The sequence below is a fragment of the Vulpes vulpes genome, chromosome 12 (genome assembly GCF_048418805.1).
Source record: "Vulpes vulpes isolate BD-2025 chromosome 12, VulVul3, whole genome shotgun sequence".
Taxonomy (NCBI): domain Eukaryota; kingdom Metazoa; phylum Chordata; class Mammalia; order Carnivora; family Canidae; genus Vulpes; species Vulpes vulpes.
The window spans coordinates 7,150,663-7,161,323 of record NC_132791.1 but is presented as its reverse complement, the minus strand read 5'-3'; the positions used below and the strand labels follow the sequence as shown (position 1 = coordinate 7,161,323).

Genomic DNA, 10,661 nt, shown 5'->3' with positions numbered 1-10,661 from the left:
GCTCTTATTCCCCTCTTCAGGCAGAAAACTGCTTGGCATTTGGATTTTGAAGTAGTGTGGCAATTGAATTATATTTAAGATGTGACCAGAAAAGTCCAAGTGTACTTTGGAAGAAAACCCACAGCATTAAGAAGTCTAATTTTGTCATGCAAGTCATGTGAACACCAAACTTTATCGTGCCGTAATTGAGAAAACACTACCCTGAGGTAAGTGGCATGGCTTCCTCTGCGGGTACTTATAAATTCCTTCATTTTTCCCCATTATTCAAAAAACCCTTTGGAACAGCTGCCTGTGCAAGAAATTTGCGGTATAAGGGAGACCACCTGCAAGACCCTCACTTTTGACACGGATGAGGAGTTTGGGGAGTTCCCAAGATGACTCGCAGGTTGGCTAACTCATAAGACTTCCAGAATCCGATGAAAGCTGCTATCCTCACAGTTATACTTTATTACAGCAGAAGGATACAGATTACAATCATCCAAGGGAAATAGGGCAGGGCCTGCACTCGTCCTCTCCCCGTGGAGCCACGGGTGGCACTAAGGTGTGACACTATGCATGGAGCATTGCCAACCAGAGCAGCTCACCTGAGCCTTGGTGTTCAGAGTTTTTATTAGAGCTTCATCGTGCAGACGTGGTCGGGAGCCTGTGTGGCCGACCTTTCGTCTCCAGCCCCTCTGGAGGTCGAGCTGATGCTGTGTGGCCCAAAACCCCCATCATAAATCGCACCGTTAGACTATCCGGTGTGGCCCAAGGCTCCTAGGACACAAAGGCACCCCTATCAGGTGGGATATTCTAAGGGCTTAGCGATCACCTCTCAGTAACTGAGGGCAAAGGTCTCCTTCAGGGATGGAAGAGGGTCCATCTGATGGATCTGAATACTTGTTCTCTGCCCTCGGGGACCCACAGAACCAGTTTCTGACTCATAGCTGAAAAAGCCAAAGTGGCCATGGGGCACAGTGGAGCGTGCACTGGCCAAGTAGTTGCGTTGGCAGGGCAAAGCCCACAGGTTCTCAGAAATGGTTGCAGAAAATATAGGCCAGGATTAACGAGAACCCTGCCCAAGAGGACGGCCTTCCAGGGAAGATTCTGGGACATATTATAGGAAGATGCTGGGTGGGGACAGCTTGGGGGGTGAGGTATAGACAGGAAGAAGCAGGTCAAAGGAGCACTGGCTACAGCATGGGGTGGTATCCAGGTCAACCTCTCGGGGGAACCCGCACCAGGAAGGGTCAGCTCTAACCTCCTGCCAAGCCCGGAGAACCCAAAGCCATCTTATGTAGGATCAGCCAAGCTTCTCACTTCTCCCTCCGTGCACCCCAGCCTCACAGAGGCCAGGAGGCGCTCTTAGGGATCTGCAGGAGGAAAAGAGAGAGAAAGGCACTTGGCTGAGTCTGCAGTTGGCCAGAGCTGGGGAGAGAGGTAAGACCTGTCCTTGCAATGAACATCAGAATGTTGACGAATATATTGAAGCGGACATTCTAATTTCAGACTTAAGACTGTTTGTGGCCTAACGTAACCCCTGGTGTATAAAGGTGTGTTTTATGAAGTGCTCCCTCATCGATGAGGACACCGTGTACAAACAGGAGAGGGTTAGAGACACGGTGCTGCCTCTGGCTCCTTGCACGACGTTCTGGTCTTGTCTTCCTGGGCCTGCAGCCACCCCCGGCCTCTCACATGCCTTGCACATCTCGGGCCAGCGGGCTCAGCCCAATGAGCCAGGGGTGTCCTGCAAGCATTGTCTGCTTTCAGCTTCGGACACCGTCCCACGAGAATCACCCACTTTATTTGGGGGCGGTGGCGGGGCGGTATGCAGAGAACGCATGTTGATTCACATTCGAGCTCCCCCTGTATGAGGCCATGTACAGATCCCCCAGAGTTTTGATCAGTCTAGATGTTGTCCACCTGGTTAAAATGGCATATAATTCAGCATCTCAAACAAACAAACAAAAATAATTCAGCATCTCACCATGTATTCCTTGTGCACCATGAATAATTCTGATCAGTAGAAGTGCTCACTCTCCAACCCGGTATTTGAAACAGAACAGTGTCTCTATTCGCATTATAACAGGCTAATGAGTATGAAAGTCTTGATTTAAAAACATGATCCGAGAATCCACAGCAAAGGCCTCGCGTTTGGTTTTTCTGCTCAAGGATTCCTTATCTTTCTCGTTTGCTCACGTCTGATCAAAACCTTTAAAGATCCTGGCATTTGAGAAATAAAGGCCAGAGACGCATTAGTTTAGCTGCTGAATCCAAGTATCGCACAGCACTACTGTGTAACCGATAATCCTCTCAAAGCAGTTGTTTTATAATCTGTACCCCGTGTGCCCCCCCAAACAGCGGCTGCCGGTGGAGGCTCGTTCGGTAGATGGAGGGGAGAGATGCTATTGAGAGCAGCTGCTTCTCGGGGCGCCTGGAGGGCTCAGTCCGGGGAGCGTGTGACTCTTGACCTCAGGGCTGTGAGTTCAGGCCCCAGGTCGGGTGTGAAGCTTACTTAAAGAAAAAAGAGAGAGAATGAATATCTGTGTCCGTTGGAGGAAAACATGAAATGGCTTAGTGGAAACTTGGGGAAATCTCAGAACAAAAAAGCATTTCAAGTCAATAACACTAGGTAGTTTTTTGTTTTGTTTCGTGTTTAAATAAAATGGGGAGTCAGCCCAGGTTGACCGTGGTAGCAGCAGCAGCAACACTGGGCCCCTGGGTGAAACGCACGTACACGTGGTGCTCGAACTTGATTTCCAAGCTGTGCTGTGAGCGTTTTTTTTTCTTTTTAAGGTTGTGTGCTGGGTCACCCCAAAACGTGGTCTGATGCTTGAGTGAAGGCACCTTTAGAATATTGCATCTAAGTGAAGTGAACTCCCATGTGTACACACCAGTTTGAAAAACTGTTAGCAAACTGATTAAATTGAGGGATCATATAATAAACTGTTTCTACGGAGATATCTAACGGGGACAGAAAGATCCAAGTATGTACCTAAATAAACATTTTAAGGGGGAATATTTAGCAGGTTTTAAGCAACCTTCTTGCCACGGTCTCTCTTGAAATTCCGGCAAAGTGCAGCATGTGGCTGGATCCCCAGCTGTTGAAAATCTGTCGTCACCCTTTCTCACCTGGACTCTTGGGTGAGGTGGTCCTAGGTCTCCCTGGTCCTAGAGCTTCCTCTACAGGCCTCACGGAAGTTCTGATCACACCACTCCCTTGCCTGAGGCTCTTCTTGGCTCCCTGTTTCCTGCCAGAGAAAAGCCCCATTAGCCACCTGTTGTGGCTTACCCTCTGTTCATCTCTCTATCCTTACTGCCCCTTCCCCACCAGACCTCCTCACTCTCCAGGCTCAGAGAGAGAGAGAGAGAGAGAGAGAGAGAGCACACACCCTATTGAAGATCACATTCAGAGCAAAGTTTTGCGGGGCCTGAACCTTATATACTTAGAGGGACCTTCTTAACAAAATTCAAAATTACTCAAGCAAAATTAGACACCGAAATGAGTACTCACTGAGAGTGAGAAAATAAATCACAATGAATCGCGAATTTTACAAAGCTAAAATATACCTTGAACATCACAAAATGCAGAAAAGTAAAGTATTTGTATTAATTAACTGCCTGACACATCTCTGTAATACTTTTTTTCCTCCTTGAGGTTGGTTGCACACGCTCTGATCACTTTTTGATGTGACAATAATTTTATAATTGATAGTTTAGAAAAGTTTCTTTCAACTCCAAACTCATGGATAATGTCCTGTAGCTTTCTGGAATTTTGTCAGATGTAGGCACCAGGCAGTTCTTCACCTCATCTACCAAAAAAATGCAACCGTATTGGCTATAGTGAGCCATTATCAGAAACTTCGAGTAACAAATCCATGATCACTAGTTTCATGGGAGCTATCCTCCTGCTATTTTTTCCTACATCTTTGATTTCTGCACACACACACCCTCTCCCCCATGATACTGACTTTTTTAAGAGAACGGGCCAGGTTGTTTTTTGTTTTTTTGTTTTTTTTGTTTTTTTTTTTTTTTAATACTCTACCTTCTGGAATTTTGTTTCCCCGTAGTGCTTACTAACCTGTTCTTGTAGCCTATTGCTGGGAACTAGGGCTGAAGGCTTGACTAACATCAAGTTAAACATTTTCTCCAAGAATTTGTCGCAGGCAATGCAGTTTACTTCATATTGCATCACAGAAGGAGACACATCATCTCAGATTCTGTACCACTATTGGTGATGCTTCATTTAGTCACTTGGTTAAGATGGTGGCCACTAGATGTCGCCATTGTAACACCTTTCATTCTGGGAGGAGCAAGTGACAGGTGTGGGGTCACTTGAAAAATATTCTCATTGACAAATATTCTTTTTTTTAATAAATTTATTTTTATTGGTGTTCAATTTGCCAACATATAGAATAACACCCAGTGCTCATCCCATCAAGTGCCCCCCTCAGTGCCCGTCATTGACAAATATTCTTGACCACCTTGCCATACTCTAGTGGATTTGGGGCTCTCTGTCATCTTGACGCACTGCTCTGTAATCCATCTGTAAGTGACTCCAAAAAAGTCCAGGAAAAATTAGTGAGAAGACCTAGATACTTTATCTCCAGTGACTTAAAGGAGATGAGAAAAGAAAAATGTCAAACGCTTTCTACTGCTTGTTTCGACTTCAAAGACAAAGAACTTCTGCTTCTTTTTCTGATGTTTGCAACAGGTGGGGCTGTGATCCTGCTGGCCAGTTCATGTGACTCTCCAGGGAAAGCGCCCCCCTTTCCCCGACCACCACTGATGGTTTTTGGGAGCACCTGTCTGCCCCCTGCCTCACCAGCAGAGCAGATTGTCACACTGGGGAGTTTTTGCCAATTGGTTGGGTAAGAAGTTGTATCTCAGGATAATTTTCACTTGCATTTCTCCTCTGAGTGAGCATTTCTTCATATTTAAAGGTCATTTCCATTTATTCTTCTGTGATCTTCCTACTTCTTCCCCACTTTCCCCTATCCTGTTTTCAAATTTTCTTTTCGAATTTTAAAAGTTTCTCTTTTTTAACATTTTATTTATTTATTCATGAGACACACAGAGAGAGGCAGAGACACAGGCAGAGGGAGAAGCAGGCTCCCTGCGGGGAGTCCTGGGGATCCCAGGACCCCGGGATCACGCCCTGAGCCAAAGGCAGATGCTCAACCGCTGAGCCCCCCAGGTGCCCCGAGTTTTAAAAGCTTCTACGAGCATTAGGGATATTCACACTTTGTGATATACTGCCAACATTTTTTCTCAGTTTGTCGGGTTTGGTTTTTCATATCGCATATTTTGTCATGCAAAAGTTTTCTGATTTTTTTTGGTGCAATCAATTTTATCAATATTTTCCTTTATTGTTTCTAGCTCTTCTGGTTTTCTCCACTTACATATGGCTCTCTGATCCATTTGGAGCTTATCCTAGTGTTCTCTTTTCTCATGGGCCATATCAGTCATGGCAACCTCCTTTATTAAAAGTCTACCCTTCCCCAGTGCCTGGATATATTGTCTTATTTTTATATGAAATTCCCTTATGTCCTTGGCTACATATCTGAATTTTCTGTTTTGTTTTTTCTCCACTGCCTTTCTATTTAGTGATTCACCTGTTTTTTGGTTAATGCTTGATTAGTTCAACTAAACAGACTGCATTCCTTTAAACAATTAGTCCCATTGATGAACAGAAAGGTCGCATCCCATGAGGAGCAGGAAGTCTGCAGTTGGTTCTAGCTTACAGACATTTGGATAAGCAGGCTTTCAACACGCCCCTCCTGAGCCCTGTCATTTATGGGGACAGTCATCTCTGAGCAGGATGTGCATAGGACGTGTTAAGCACCAGGAAGTCTCCCTGAACTCCTAATTCTCAAAATACTTGTATGGACAAGGCTATGTCTCAAGGTTTCCCATTTAATACCACTGTGACTTAACACCTAGAGCTTAGAAAGTTTTTTTTAAAAGATTAAATCAAAGTTTTCAGTTTCTTAATATTCTATAATCACAGAATTAATGAATGATTTCCTTGTGGTCTAAAACATGACCACAGGGATCCCTGGGTGGCACAGCGGTTTGGTACCTGCCTTTGGCCCAGGACGCCATCCTGGAGACCCAGGATCGAATCCCACGTCGGGCTCCCTGCATGGAGCCTGCTTCTCCCTCTGCCTCTCTCTCTCTCTCTCTCTCTCTGTGTGTGTGACTATCATAAATAAATAAAAAATTTAAAACATGACCACAGGTATTTGTACCCCCAGAATAGTGAATATATGCTATTTTCATAGTTCTCTCTCTCTACTATGCTTGGATTAGGAGTAATGATTATTTAAATTTTCCTTATATAAAAATATCCTTGTATTTCGTTATTTAATCTGTAATTTTCTGAGTTAAAATAGTCTATACTGATGAACACAGAGTTTTAGTATTGTCAGCTGAAAGACACCTGCAGATGGATAGTAGTGATGACTGTACAACATCGCGAACTGTATTTAATACCACTAAACGGTACACTTGAAAATAGCTGCGGTGGTAAACTTCATGTTACGTGTATTTTACCAGGATATATAAAGGAAAATTCCAGTATGATGATGACTTTACCCATTTCTATTTATTCTAGTTTTACAGCCAGGGATATGAATGGGAAAAAGCACTTGCAGAAGGAAAAGCACAGCATGACAGGCACCATTGACATAAAGTTTTAATTCATGCAAAACACACTATTTTTCAAGGACTCATATATATGCAGCCAAAGGCATAACATATGAATGGGACATATTTTCCTTTAAAATGAAAAAAAAATCAGAACTTTTTCACTTTTTCATGCTTCCAATTTAAGCCCAGGTGCACCTGTACCCTACAGAGAGAAGCAGAATCCCTCTGCCTCAGAGACGGCTCCTAGAAGGCTCCTGAGCCAATCAGCCACACTCAGGGGTCCGCACCTGGGGTCCGCACAGCCGGGGTCAATTGCTGCACCTGTAGCCTGTAGTCGCGGCGCCAGCCAGGGCGCATCTGGAGGCAGGTACTTAAGCACAGGAGCCTGGGCCTTGGGAACCCTGCGAGTCAAGCAGCGGGGGGGCATGGGCTCCAGGCTGCTGGCAGCGAGATTCCCGACTTCCGACGGGTGAGCTTTGTCTGGAAGCTCAGCAGCTCTGCTCTCCTCTCTGCACGCACCTGGGTGGGATCAGTCTGGCACTGGGCCGCCCTGCAGTGTGCAGGACAGAGCGGGCCTGCACACCCGGCTCACTTGGGCTGCAGGAGCTTGGCCTTACTTGTTCTCAAAACATCTCGATTTTTGTCTCCAGGGTCCTGGTTTTTCTCAGAAGAGTATGAAGCTCTCCAGGCTCCTAACACAACCGCTCGCCATGGTCAGCAGCAGGACCCCTGGGTGTCAGCGTGTGGTGCAGGTGGCGTCCCCACCCCATCTGTGTCCTTCTCCTCTACCTCTTACCACCACATCATAAACGCATGAGCAGCTGTTTCACCCCCCCTGGGGGCTTCCAATTATGGAGCTCAGAAAGATTGGAAGCCAAAGCATGACCCCTTGTTTTGGACTCTGGACCGTCCCAGGGGCCCTCGTCCAGGTCGTGTTGCTTTACTAACACAGGACGTGGGAAAAGCTGCTCCTAACCCCAAAGGCAGGCCTGAGTTGGGCTGAGAACTGGGAGAGCATTCTAAGCGCATTCTATGTGGGTGAGTGTTCCTGGGTGACCCGGAGCTTCTTCCTTCGGCTGCCACCCCCACCCTGGTGCTGAGGAGTCGGGTCCCAACAAAAGCCCCAGACAAGCTTTGGTGGGAGGAGTGGGGCGCAGAGAACCAAGGGGACTTGTCCGTAACCTCTATGATCCTGGGCTAGGAAAGTGCCCCAGCTAGCAGGGCTGGTGGCAGGGCTCAAGAAGGTGGAGAGAAGCTTGGTAGGCCCCCTTTCTCCCCCGTGGCCCCCAGGCTCTGGAGTGTTGGGGAGCAGGAGACCCCTCCTCACGGCTTCAGAAGGGCAACCCTCCAGTAAGGGAGGGTTGCACCTGGACTGGCCCCCGTTGTTAGGAAGCGCAGCTGAGCAGAGACCAGTGACTTCGTCGGAAGCCAGAGGACAAGGGGGTGGCAAGGCCTTCAGCACTGAAGCCAGTGGGGGTGGGTCAGGTGAACCGAGGCCAGCAGGGGCGCACCCCACTGAGAGTCCGCATGAGTGGGCCCTGATGATGGTTGCCCAGATGCCACTGAGGCCCCCCAGGAATCCTCTTCAGGGAGTAATCAAAAACAAGGGAAAAATCCTGAGAGCATGGGCTAATAATCCAAAAGAGCTACAATCCCAAATGGAAAGTGTCAAGTTCTATAAAAAAAAAAAAAAAAAAAAGGTGTCAAGTTCTATTTTGAATCAGGAAGGCAGTTTTCTGCTAGAGGCAGCAATTGGAGTGTCAAAGTTTTTTTTTTTTTTTTTTTTTTAAATCTACATCTTTAAGCCTAATACGAGATGCTATTTAAACTCCACGCACCTGTATGAAGAGTCTGGATGAGGGTTCTGTGCCTTAAACACCCAACCGCCTACCTTTTTCATGGTTCCTCCTCAGCACCACTGGTATTCGGGGCTGGATCACTCTGCTGTGGGGCCTGTTCTGTGCACTAAGGACGCTTAGCAGCGTCTCCGGTCTCTACCCACTAGATGTCAGTGGCATTCCGCTCCTAGTTGTAGTAACAGCCCTGTCTTGGGTCACTGCCCAATGTCCCTTGGGAGCAGAAATCCCCTGCCACTGAGAACTGTTCTCCTTCCATTTGTAGGGTCTTTGGGCATAAAGTCAAACACATGGAGCTGACCCTCAAGGTTTGGCTGCTAAGGGACTCCAGGTGCTTCCAATTCTGTCCCATTTGAGAAGACTCCCAAGGAGCAGGAGGCTTGACTAGACACAACTGGCTTTGCCCCTGAACCCAAGGGGACATGGCTGGAGGGAATCTGCGTGCCCAGCAGCTTGGGGGGTGGGGGGGGAAGGGCTTTCCAGGTAAGTGTGAAACTATGAGGTGTGACTGTCCACTGGCACTTGGTTTCACCTGTTGGCTTCCGGGGGGGGGGGGGGGGGGTCTCTGTGCTTTTTGAGAGACCGAGCTTAGAGTCCCAGGTGGGAGACTTGACGCTTGTAGTGGGTCTGTCCTTTCATGGTGTAACCGAACTTCAGTCCTTCAATAGTTTATGCAATTTTCATTTCCTGCTCAGGAAAAACACTCTTGGAGTAATGATGGCACTTAAATTGGACCTTAAATTATGGTGATAAAAATCTGTTTTTTTTCTCCTTCACTCTCCCAACTGGCTTCAAATCCTCATTTCTTAGGACAACCTTAATCCTCGGAGAGCTTCTCAAGACCAATGTGGGGAAACTGAGGCCTGAGTCTAGACTTCAGTGAGAACCTGGAGGAGTGAGCTGCTTTTGCACATCCTCCCCCTCAACCCTTCTCTGCCAGTCAAGATACCAGGCCCGTGTGACCTCGTTTCCTCTGCTCTCCCACCAAACCAGCAGACGTTCCTGACAGACCCCAGACTCTAAGGGCCTCGATCCTGGACTTTGAGGAAATTAAGTGGGGACCAGGACCCTGAAGACCGAAAGAACCCCTCATTTGGGGGAGAGGGGGGAAGGAGCAATTGCCAGGACAAGGTAGGTCCCTTGGCTCTTCCCACAGGAGGCTGGGGAGGGAGAACCTCCCCTGGGAAAGGGGAAGGTCTGTTACCTCGCTCGTGATGTACACTTGCTTCCGCAGGTTCCACCCACAGCACTGAGCAAGCCAAGGCACCAAACCCTCAAAGAAAACCTGGAATTTCCTGCACAAGGAGGCCATCTTTCAGAACCCTACCACAAAGCTGGTAGAAAACAGAGGGCTCTGGGTTTTAGCTGGACCAACTCGAAGGTTGGCGTTTGAGATTACAGCAAGATGTGGGAGGGGAGAACAGTGGGAAAAGGTAGACTGTGGTCCCTTTACTGTCAAAGACCCTCATCTTGCCAGGATCTTCACTTTAAAGGCCCTGAAAACTAAGATCCCTCCCGAATGCTCTTGAGGAAATGCTATTCTGATAAGTGGCTAAAATCAGACCTCTCCTTAGCCCCTTTAAATTAGTGGGGTTTCCTAGGATTAGGGTTCTCCAGCTGCAACAGCCACTCTGTGTCAGGCCTAAGCCTGTTCCACATGGCTGCCAGGGGACTCGGGGGGCAAAGGGGACCCACGCAACTGAAGCTCCTGCTGGGGGGAGCATGTGGAACGTGGCAGGTCTACTTGTTCACTGGCAAGTAAGGTAAAGTCTCCAGACCTCCCACAGTCCTTGACAGTTTTGGTAAGGAGAGTGGGATGCTAAGACCTAGCTTTTCTGGAAAAGCAAGGATTGATCCCTTGTAGGCTGGGTTAGGGGGTAGGAGAAGCAAATATCCTGGGACTTGGTGGCAGGTGCTGTCGCCTTCTGCTGGTGGGTGAAGAGTCTCTCCGTGTTCTACCTGTGAATGCGACTGTGCGGTGGGAGGTAGGATGTAAACACGAAGCCCCAATAGTTCTTTGGGTGGTTGCTCACCCTTCCAGTGGGAGATGCTATGAGCAGTTGATGGGCTGCTGGAAACGGAGCACATGGGCTTAGCTTACTAGTAAGAGCTGGTGTCTCCCCTTCAGTTTTCCCCGTGGATCCCTCCCAATGGCCACTTTAAGGAAAAAGCCAT

At 47.7% G+C, this 10,661-nt stretch overlaps 1 long non-coding RNA gene across 1 annotated transcript; it reads left to right on the top strand.

The window, feature by feature from the left end:
- Positions 1-6,917: 6,917 nt before the first annotated feature.
- On the top strand, positions 6,918-8,818 carry LOC140594548 (uncharacterized). Its single transcript, XR_011995416.1, has 3 exons — positions 6,918-6,997; positions 7,281-7,382; positions 8,752-8,818. It is a non-coding gene; the product is annotated as an uncharacterized lncRNA (long non-coding RNA).
- Positions 8,819-10,661: the final 1,843 nt, after the last annotated feature.